We start from the raw sequence: 11,684 nt of genomic DNA, 5'->3' as shown, positions 1-11,684 counted from the left end.
ACCTAACTAGGGTTTTACATAATATTAGTGAAATTACGAAAATACCCTTGGGAAAATTTCTTTCGGGGAGGTGGCTTGATTTACAGTACCTCCTTGTTGACCAGTACTATATGGCTCCACAAACCACAACACCTTGTTACTAAGTGGTTTCCCAGTCATGCAGAAAAATACAGTTTTCAAAACATGGATTGAGGGCAGCAGCACTAGGAGATAGTCTCCTTGGCTTGGAGCATTACAATCATAAATTTTTCTTCATTTGCAAGCATTTTGTGACTGTCCACAAGTATATTTTGGATTGACAGTGACAGTCATCTCAATTGAACTTGTCACCAAGTAGATTAGCCCTAGGTACCATTGAATACATTCAATTATGAAAACTGTCATTAGACAGTAGTAGTACACCATATTTCCTCGTGCAACACTTACATTAGACACATTTGTTCCAATGAAATTTAAACACTACATAAGATGATATGCTACTCTTTTGGCAGCAAAACAAGCACACACAAAAAAAAAAAAAAGAAAGAATTCACCTCTCGTGTTTGTTAGATCAACATCAATGCGCTAAATGTATAATGAGGGGAAAACAAAGGGCACTTGAGAATCAAATGAAAAGGAAATGGGCTTAATTAGACCCATAGCTCAGTTGATTTGACACGATGCAAAACAACTTTGAGGTGGTGAGCTCAAGTCCAGCTTACCCATCAGAAAAAAAGAAAAAAAGGAAATGTTCTAAAGTATATCTTTATTGTTACTAGTAGAACCATGAGCAGGGCATCTTTCTTCCAAAGCCTGCAACATTTAGAACAGAATGGAAACAACTCTTACTAGTTTGGAGGTGTTAACAAATACTAAATTTATTGCATTCAAAATTATTCTAAATGAAGGCATGCATATATATTTGTTTGTAGCCCACATGTAAACAAAATCATACATCACTTCTAATTACAAGAAAAATAAAAAAATAATCTTGAAAGATCTTTCCCAAAGTCTTTGTCTTTCACCTTTTCCATACATTCAAAACATTAGCCAAGACCCCTAAAGTTATTTTTCTTGTCTCTCGTAAAATGTCCATGCTTAGGAAATAAAATGACAAAAATGATACTGGCACTCTTTATAGCCTTGCAGATTATAACTTATAAGTAATGAGAATGGGAGATAACCTGTGTTGGATGGATAGGATATGGGTGCTATCCAATATGGATAGGGGAAAGCATCTGATGTGAGTGTGTGTGTGTGTGTGAGAGAGAGAGAGAGAGAGAATCTTGTGAGCTACCCCTACTTGCACAACACCTTGATGTCGCAAAGAACCTCATGGTCTCAATCCAAACATTCATTGGAAAGAAATAGATTTCAATTTCAATTTCAATCACCCACATGCATTCAATTTCAAACATCCAACACTACTAATTTAACTTGATATCAATCCGATAAGAATTTAATTAGATCTTGACACTATTGGACCTGTTGCCAAATTAAGTTTTGGATCCAATACAATCTGATCCAATATTAGTACTATTAACATACACCCTTACCCAAATAATTTATATAAAAATTTAAATTATTCATAAAACCAACTTACAAGTGTTGCCTTGACATGTGACACATGTGCAATATGTCACATTGTCCAAATGGAAGACAACACAACCCCCGAACATGACTTCCTAAAAATAGCACAAACACAGATTGCAGACATCAATTGAACAAATGTACTAAGGTGGGAGATGTGTGGAGGGATGGAGTGTGGGATTCGAGCCGAATTAACTCGATCTCTCAAAGGTGCTTTTTCTTCTAAATGGACTGATATTTGGAGAGCTAAAGTGCCAATTAAAATACAGGTGTTGGTTTGGAAGCTTGCACACAATGCTGTCCCCGTTGAGACTGTTCGTAGGAAATGGGGCTAGAAAATGACTTCTAGATGTCCCAACTGTAAGAGGGCAGAGGAATCGGCTAAGCATCTATTATTTTCCTCCGCTTTTGCATCAGAGTTGTGGAGATTTTTTAGTCTCAATCTGCTAGATTGTGGAAGGCTGACGGATGGAAGAAACATGAGAGAATGGCATCAACCAGTGAAACCTCTGTTTGATGCAATTCTGAACATGATTCCATACATCATTTTTTGGTGTGTGTGGATTACTAGAAACAAAGTGACCTTTGAGGAGTTCATTTCCAGTCAAGATGGAGTGTTAAGGGACTGTTTAAGGTGGTTAAAGGAGATTGAGGACCCTCTCTCATTCAAGTTACTCTTGGCTGAAGTTGAAAGGGCCAAAATCCTTACTTTGGATATTCCCCTTAAAGCTGTCCCACCTAAACGCCTTCTAAGGCTTTTATGGTAGAAGCCCTCTCCGGGTTACTAGAAGCTAAATTTGGATGGGGCTGCGTTGGGGAATCCAGGTTACTCTGGAGGAGGAACTGAGCTTAGGGACAAGAATGGCTCATTGATTGCAGCAGCATATTGGTTCTTTGGTGTAGATTCAAATCTAGTTGGGAAGGTCTTTATTGAAATGGACTTGTTGTTTGTAGTGAATAAAATCAGAAGATTGGTTCTAATGTGTGAGTGGAGTATTAGTCATGTTTGGAATAGCTGATGCCCTTGCAGCATGACAGTCCATGCTCAAGCTTCTGTGTTCTTTGATTGTGAGCATAGCCTCCCATTGATTGTAAAGAGTTGTCTGAATGGTGATAGGCTTGAGCTCACCCAAGTCAGATTTGTAAACTGATGGGGGGGTCTCCCCTTGTACATTTTTATTTTTTTTATATCAATATACTCTTTGCTTAGTTAGCGAAAAAACAGAACAGATTTTTCAAATAAGAACACAGGAACAACTAACGATCTTTCAAATTGGTGCAATCGGAAAGTTCTAAAATTCTAAATTCTTCCCCAATCGGTTGACCAAGAAAAGCTCAAGAAACTATAATACTAACCATTAAATCATCACTGCCATGTTTTCCAAGCTTCCAATAGAAACCCTAAAACATTAACAAAGCCACAACTTCCACCGACATAAACAACAAAATCGAGATTATAAGGTCTAAAAAACTACATAATAACTAATAGAATGAAACAACAATACCTATAATGGATCAAATTTTGAGGGTTAACTCTACATCCATATAGAATGGATTACTTCTCAATATGTGGCAACTAATGTTGTGTGTACCTGACATATAAGCACATACAGCCCCCAAGGAAGTGACAACGGTCTGCCATGCTGAAAAGAGGGATGAACATTAAGTTTTTGTGAATGTTAAATTTTTGTGGCATAAATATAAGTGCAATATTCAAGGAAGAAATGAAATCGCATTCAAATACCATTCAGGGCAGGGTAGGGCAGGAGAAGAAGAAACTAGCAAAATCATTTCGTGGAATCAGTAAGTCATCGTAGATTGGTTATTTTAGAGATTCAAAGGGCAGGCTGGGTCTTTTTAAGGGCATTGTAATCATTTCATGGAAGATGTTTCAACAGTTTCACAAGCAAAATGAAAGTGCACGATGCATAATTAGTTTAGAATATTGATTCATATACCATATCGAATACAAATTATGTAGTGTGTTGGTGTCAATCAGCACTAAATCGTCTCTAGTTTTATATTTACCAATTCAAAAAAGATAGCATTGGATCAATGTCAAAATGAAGGTTTTACATGCGGACAATTAAACTTGAGTATTCTCATCATAGAAGTTACGACATATCTCTAATATGTTCACTTAAAAAAAAAAAAATTAACTGATACTGTGATGCTGCAACATTATTGAGATTCATTTATCTTATAAAATGTAAAAATAAATGATTCAGTAAAGTATGAAGGTATACCACTCATAATCCGAACACACATTGAAATGTTACATAAGCTAGGCAACATTTATAAACTAGGAGATCTTGTGCTTTAGAAATATGTACAAAAAGCATTTAACAGAAGTATATGGAACCAAGACTAATAAGAAGTTAATAAAAGAATTAGATAAGGAACCAAGATCAACACCATTTTTTTTTTTTTTCGCAAGATAGTTACCGAGTACACAAAAATGTAGCAGAAACACCTCTGGCCTGAAGATCAATTTAGTTAAGGTGCCCTATTAGCGAAGTCACGAGCCACTAAACAAGGAAAATGCAACATTATGATCAACATCCAACACCATGAAAGATAAGTGATACAGGGTTGCCAAAAGTGTAAATTGTATATGATCATTCGCACATTTAAGAGTAAGTTACCGATTCGCTCCCAGAATTTCTATCCAAGTGAATTTGGTAGCTGATATGTCTAGTTCTCTCCCTTAAATGTGCGAGATTGTGTCCGACTATCTGTGGCATGACCCAAAGATCGTATACTACAATATAGTTCATGTGTCTTGGTTACTCATCATCCCTAGAATGCTAAAACTCACACTGAGCTTGACAATAAATAAATAAAAAATACATCTAAAAGTTCAAAATATGAGAAGTATATCATTTTCATTCGTCATTCACGATAAAAAATCGTCGGAAATTATTGGAATCGCTATTGGAAAATCCAAGTATATGAAGAATATGAAAAATGGGTAGTTTTGGTATTTCAAGAATATTATAACCTAAGCTGAGGTTGAGGGACCATTAAGAAAAGAAAGTTTTACTAAATGGACAATTAAGAGAAATCCTAAAACTTAAGGACTAATTAGAAAGAAAACCTTTTGCCAGGGACTATTAAGTAATTTTTCCTTAACTTTAAGATTCCACGGAATCTGGCTAAGGCGCTTAATTATGCATTTTGAACAAGAGTAATATTAAGCGAATCTGATGGTGACACGTTACTTTACCACTGGTTGGAAAATTACCTCCCACATATTTATATACCGAGAGCTTCAATTATCACACAAAATTTTACTTATAACACACCAATCTTGTATGTGGACAATGGTTTGATAATTGGTGTGTTGTAAGTAAAAGTCGGTGTGCTAATAGAATATATATTATTATTTTAAACTACTAATGAAAACTTAAACACATTATTATTAGACTCATCCAAGTTTACTCGTGAGTTGTTGACTTAATTTGACTTAATCAACCCTATAAAGTGCTTCCACTTGGAGTTAGAGGGAAGGAGATGTGGATTTCAAATACCTCGTTAATTAAAAGTAAAAAAAAAAAAAAAAACCATGCAAAAATCGTAAAAAAGAAACACAAAGAATCAATTACAGAACCTAAATAGATTTAAAGAAAAATAGAAAAATCTCTACAAACCTTATGAAAACAAATACAAGGAATCAACATCTTTATTTTCTCCAAAATTTAAGAATTAAAATAGAAAACAGTACATAAAGAATCAAACCATCAAAGTGATGGAAATTCGATGAGCAAAGGATCTTCTTCTTCTTCTTCTTCTTCAACAGCAACAGGCAACTCAACATCATCATCACAGATAACCTCTTTTAAAAAAGCCTCCATCTTTTCATCATCACTGCAATTTGGATCAACAATCCTCCTCGGGGATTCTTCCTCAAGCTTTTGTTTCTGATCAAGCCGATTCAATACGTTCTCTCTAAGTTCACTCAACTTTTTATCCAAACCTCAAGTTTTCCAAAGAATTAATCTCTTCAACCTGTATCTTTTCCCACCAAAACCTAGTCCTCTCTTCCTCCATCTTCCTCAGATTTAACTCCAAATTCCTAATTTGATCAAAAACTACCGATTGATCTTCTGATCTGTTGTGGTTAGAATGAGAATCAGAGACTGTTGAATTGGAATTGGAATTGGAAGTAGATCCTCCATTGTAGTAACGGTTGATAACGGAATCGACAGAAGAGTGACCGAAGCAGAAGGGTTTTCCAGCGGGTGAGAAGACGATAACGGCAATCTGTGCGTCAGAAAGACGGCAAAACTCAGCAGCTTTTCCGAAAAGCCCTTTTCTTCTCTTGGAGAAAGTCACCTGTAATTTGCTTTGGCTTTCAATCTTCTCTATTTCAATCTTTCTCTTTCCCATTATTTCTCACGTTGCTTCAATAAAAAATCCTACAAAATACCGTCATCCTCAATCAGTCCATCTGTAAAAAAAAAAAATTAAAAACAAATCGATTTTCCTTTTTTTTCAACTCCAAAACTGGTAATCTTCCAAGTATTTCAATCTTAAAAGTCGAATAAAATGGGGTTTTTCTGTGCGTGTGCGTGTGTGTATGTGTGTGTGAGAGAGAGCGAGAGAACGTATATTTGGATGCTCGTTGGCCGGAGAAGGCGGTGGTCATGGAGCTCGCACAGTCGAAAAAAAGGGTTTTACCGAGAGAGAGAGAGAGAGAGAGAGAGAGAGAATATGTACCTGAACGATCGCCGACCGAAGAAGACGCTGGTTATCGAGCTCGCACAGTCGAAACCACTTTGATGAGGACGCTGGTTCTTCTGCGTTTTAGGAGGGAGAAGATGAAGTTTCAAAATTTAAGTTTTGTTGTATAACATGAATGTACAACATCATATATGTATTAAAAAAAAAACGTTTTGTTGTGTAACATAAATATATAATATACATATTATATCGGAGCGGATATTATCGAATTGGATGTCGCAATATCCGAATTCATAATCGAAACTCATTCGAATACTAAAATAACATCCCAATCCAAATCCGATATCCAAAAATTATAAATAATATCTGATTTTTCGAATTCAAATTCGAATTTTAACTATCCATTGACACCCGTAGCTTCAACTGTTCGAGGCTTTATAGAGTGAGCTGGGAGTGTGAGAGATTTTTGAAATTTTTTTTTTTTTTTTTGGAGGGAGAGCAAAAGAACTTGATTTCTGTTTGTTGAGTTGCATCTGTTTCTTCAGGAGGAAGAAAAAAAAAAACCAAAGTCGTGATAATATGACTCGCCAATGGCATACTCAATCGACTTCATGATGTGATAAGTTTAGATACCGTAAATCTGAATGCCTCGGGATACATTTTCCACTTCCCCTAAAAGTGTATCCCGAGGCGTACATATCTACAGTTCTCAAATTTTCCACGTCATGGAATCGATTGAGTATGCAACCTGGTGAGTCATATTATCAAGACTCAAAAGGAATAAATTTGCTCACAAAATTTGGCTGATAGTGCTCACAGAATCTGTGATCCACTAATCACATGCGCCCGCTTGTATCAATTAAAACTTCAATTTACAAAACTACCCTTGTTAAGCTTGACGTGTCTCACATTGGACGCAAATCTCTCTCTGATCAAAAATTTACGCGTTAAAATGACGAAAGTAATCTTTTGTTTTCAACCTTTGATAGCACGAAAAACAGCTGTGATTAATTAGATAATAATACAACTTACAAATAGAAACCGTTAATAAGAGAGATTTACCGGGCAGAATCCATTTTTATTATAAAAAAACTCCTGAGTTCTGACAACTCCAAGGGAACCTTACTTTATGAAAGTTTATTACCCACTAAACATTACTTTATCAAGTTCGTTACCCACCGAACCTAATAGGAATTCACCTCATAAAATTCAAATTTATGAGATTAATTTATATGAAAATTTGAAGAATTTTATATACCATGCATTTATTTTAAAATAAAAAATACCTTAAATCATTTATCGTATGAAAAGAAATGACAAAAGTAATCGATTCTAGGTATCCACGAGTATCCATTGGTTCCCATAAAAAGAGAACCTGAATCGATGTTTTCGATTTTGGTTTCGATTCAATTTTAGTTAAATGGGTACACATTGATACCTCTACTTGGAAGTGGATTCTAACTGCATCAATTTGTGGTATCCAAAAACATGATCATAGTTATAAAGAACATGATTCTAAGAACTTTAAAATATAATTTCGTAAAAACATTGATTTTCACAGTTTAATTTTAATTTTAAATATGGAGTTGGGTAGTCATCTATTTTCAACACCTACTATCAAACTCAATTTTTATTTTTTTAATTTGAGTTTTTCCATGAAATCTAGAAGGCTGTGTTGTTGGATTTCTAATTTGATAATCCATGTGGGCCCAATAATCTTTAGTAAGATTTGAAATCTTACTAAGTTAGTCACAGTAGCTGGATTCATAAAGTAAGGCTTGTTTAAATAACAAACTTAATAAAATAATAAGGGAGTTTTATTAATAAAATTGCAACAGGTAGATTTGCCCAGTTAAATATCATAGGCCAATAATTGTGTACACTAACGACCCAGCATTTGCATGGAAGGAAGTCAAGATTACCCGTCGACCATCGTTAACATTTGTAGTCTCGGTTGTGGGATCCATGGGGATAACATTTTAGAAAATCCAATTGTACAATAAATTGTCCGTGTCTAAAATAACCTTATCACAAAATTTCAACTAATCATGGCAATTTTCCCAAATTTGACTTGAGTTTTAAGAATCCAATTCATTAAAATTTTTAATTATAGACAAGTCTATATATATATAAATAAAATATATATATATATATATATATTTATGAGGGCAGTTCATGGGCCATATGTAAAAACAATGGTTTTTCAAAATATGAGTTAGAGGTTTTGGATTGAGTTGATTTTTTGAGAGGATGGTCACTATGATGAGAAGATCATCCCCACAAAAAATCAGCTCAATCTGAAACTTCTAAATCCATCAAAATTAATGTACAAATTATTGGCAAAAATTGGTAAAAAATCGACGATCCACATTCTAAATCACTTTTAATGGGGTTAAAGTTTCAGATTGAACTGATTTTTTGTGAGGATGATCTTCTCATCATAATGACCATCCTCAGAAAAAATCAACTCAATCCAAAACCTCTAACTCATATTTTGAAAAACCATTGTTTTTACATGTGTCCCACAAACCGCCCCCATATATATATATATATATGGAGGCGGTTCATGGGACATCTTAGAAAACAGTTGGAAAACCGATGCAACTCAACCGTTAGATCTGGGGTGGTTGACGGTTGAGATCTAATTTTTAAATCGAAAATTACTTTACAGCTATAAAGATTCTAACATAAATTCTCAGATTTTTACAAAGACCTCCTCAACAAATATTTTTTTATTTATTTATAAAAACTTCATTCACCATCAAAAAGTAAAAATTGATTGGACAAATGAATTTTTTTTTTTTTTTTTAAATAATTCTTCTCTCTCTCTCTCTCCATCGGCTTCTACAAAAAACTAGACCAGCTCTCCATCGACTTCTACATACATTAAGATCATGGATAAATATAACTAGAAAAATATATATGGATAACTTGAATTTTTTTCATTAAAGTATGTTGGCTTGCATCTAACATATGGTTACAACACAATGTTGGACTCGACAATTTGTAGAAAATGGAGTGCTCTGAATACTACTGGATGGCTTGTATGATTCTTGGGCATCGATGGGCCCAATCTGGATCAATGGTCATGTTTACCATATGCATTATAGAAACCATTTTGTATTATAATATGATGGCATGGCTGTATCCCATGATAATCTTTCAATCTTTCTTTTAAACTTCATATGTTTCTTGTTTTTGTATGAGTTGAAATATACTGTGCACCAACTACGGATGCCAGAGATGTATGGCGGGCGTCTATGACCCACATTGCCATTGAAGGTGGATGCTTTGTTCTTTCTGCAAACTAGTTCTGCCAAAGGAAATACTACCCATTACCACCAGAATGTGTAACCATAGATACAGATAGTGATCTTTCTCCGAATTCGGTTGTGTGCTCCGGAGGCAGTGATGATCTGGTTCTCCATAGAAGCCGAGAGATATATAGAGAGAGAGAGAGAGAGAGAGAGAGAGTGAGATGGAGGGAGAGAAGAATGGTAAAAAAAACTTTTCATCTATCCAATCAGTTTACTTTTTGATGGAAAATGAAGTCTTTTTAAATAAATAAAAATACTTTCTTGAAGTCTATGTAAAAACCTAAGAATTTATGTTGAAATCCTTCACACCTGTAAAGCAATTTCGATTTAAAAATTAGATCTCAACCGTCAACCACCCCAGATCTAATGGTTGAATTGCATCGATTTCCCAACCGTTTTCCAAGATGTCCCACGAACAGCCCCCCACATATATATAGTGTCGAACTCACCACTTTTTATTATCAAGCTCACAAATTTTTATTCATTGTCGAACTCACCTATTTTATTTATTGCCGAGTTCACCAATTTTTATTTATTATTGAGCTAACCACTTTTTATTATTGAGTTCGATTTCAAAAAATACACACTACATCATAATGCTCGAAAATGACAGTCCAGGATAGTCGTTTTTGAAAAAAACAATTGCTCCTACAGTCGCAAAAGAAGTCGTTTTAAAAGGAGTGATTTTTTAAGTGTGACAGATCAAAACAGTCGGAAAAAATGACAGTAAAAACGACTGTCTTAGACAGTCATTTTTCTTGATTTATAATTTTTAACAAAAATTATTTTTTTTCTGAATTTATAAATTGAAAAAAAAAATGGATCATTAAAAAAATTATTGAAACCTCATTTGCTTCTATTGTTATTACTACTACTATTATTAATATCACATATGCACGAAACATAAAATAAATTCATCAATACTTAATCCCAAGAGCTCCTGTGGCACTAGCTCTCCCCTTCTCTGCTGAAGGGATATTCTTGTTGTGTGAACCAACGTATTCCATTTATCCTGCACACACACCAACACCCCATCCATCCATATATATCAAAAACTCATCAATGTAAAATTATTCTGACCCAGCCAGCCTTTAAAGTCATACTGGAAAGATTTACATATTTTACATTTTTTTTTAATAGCTACTGGAGAGATCCAACAAGTCTCTATCCAATATTTTGGACTTAAATGGTTGTAATCCATGAAAAATAAGATTTTGTGACTGAGCATTTACTAATCTACCTTATAATAAGAAAAATAAAATTATTCAAATATAAATATGTATTGATAAATAGTTTTAAAAAATTTAAAGGAGACAGACAAGATATTTCGTTTTAAAACCATGAGACTGACTGGGCCATTTGAAATGACTAAACCCTAAGATCCTATGGGCCAATCTATAAGTAGGAATCACAAGGTGTGTTCACAAAAATGACAAGCATCCTCAACTAAAATCATTGAAAAAAAAAATTGGCATGTTTACATAATTAGAGTGCAACAGCAGAAGTATAGTGTACCTACAACTTGGCCATACTAAAAAACAATCACAAAGATGATGTAAATCTCTCAAAGAAAAAAAAAAGTTACCTTCAAGTCCACATAAGTTCGATGTTTTGCATTATCAAAAGAACGTAGTTTGATGTCACACCACTTGCAGAATAAGGAGTGTGTTAAAATTCGGTATGCTACAAGGAGTCATCACTGTAATAAAATTCTATAAATTTTTCCAAAAATTCAAAAAAAAAAAAAAAAATAGTTAACCCAAAAAGACACAAGCTGACTAAATTGCTAAAGCACTGATTAATTTGGCATCTTGATTAATCACCTCCTTCAAGCTGATTAAATAGCTGAAGCACCAATTAATTTCAAAGAAACGGATGAACAACTGAAAACCTTGATTACGGTAAGTATGGTGCATTAATCTCAGTATATCCTGAGATGCTTTGAGGGGTAGCGGTTGCATGGTATAAGTTTTTCCCACTCCCTGAATAAGCAAAGAAACAACAAACTTAAGTGTATTATGCCCTCCTCCGTGTGATAGACATGGTGAGAGCTGCCATAGCAAACATTAACTTTATAAGTAATTAAAAGGATGGCAATACAGTGCTTATTCATAT

General features: G+C 34.3%; 1 long non-coding RNA gene across 1 annotated transcript; it reads right to left on the bottom strand.

Annotated features, from left to right (window-relative positions):
* Nucleotides 1-5,710: 5,710 nt before the first annotated feature.
* On the bottom strand, nucleotides 5,711-6,428 carry LOC147390938 (uncharacterized). Its single transcript, XR_015182514.1, has 3 exons — nucleotides 6,289-6,428; nucleotides 5,905-5,987; nucleotides 5,711-5,832 (listed from the first exon to the last, which is right to left on the bottom strand). It is a non-coding gene; the product is annotated as an uncharacterized LOC147390938 (long non-coding RNA).
* Between the last annotated feature and the right edge of the window lie 5,256 nt (nucleotides 6,429-11,684).

This window comes from Akebia trifoliata, chromosome 11, assembly GCF_017979445.1.
Source record: "Akebia trifoliata isolate Shusen 1 chromosome 11, ASM1797944v1, whole genome shotgun sequence".
NCBI classification, from domain to species: domain Eukaryota; kingdom Viridiplantae; phylum Streptophyta; class Magnoliopsida; order Ranunculales; family Lardizabalaceae; genus Akebia; species Akebia trifoliata.
Note: the sequence above shows the minus strand (reverse complement) of the source record. Positions and strands in the feature narration are given on the sequence as shown.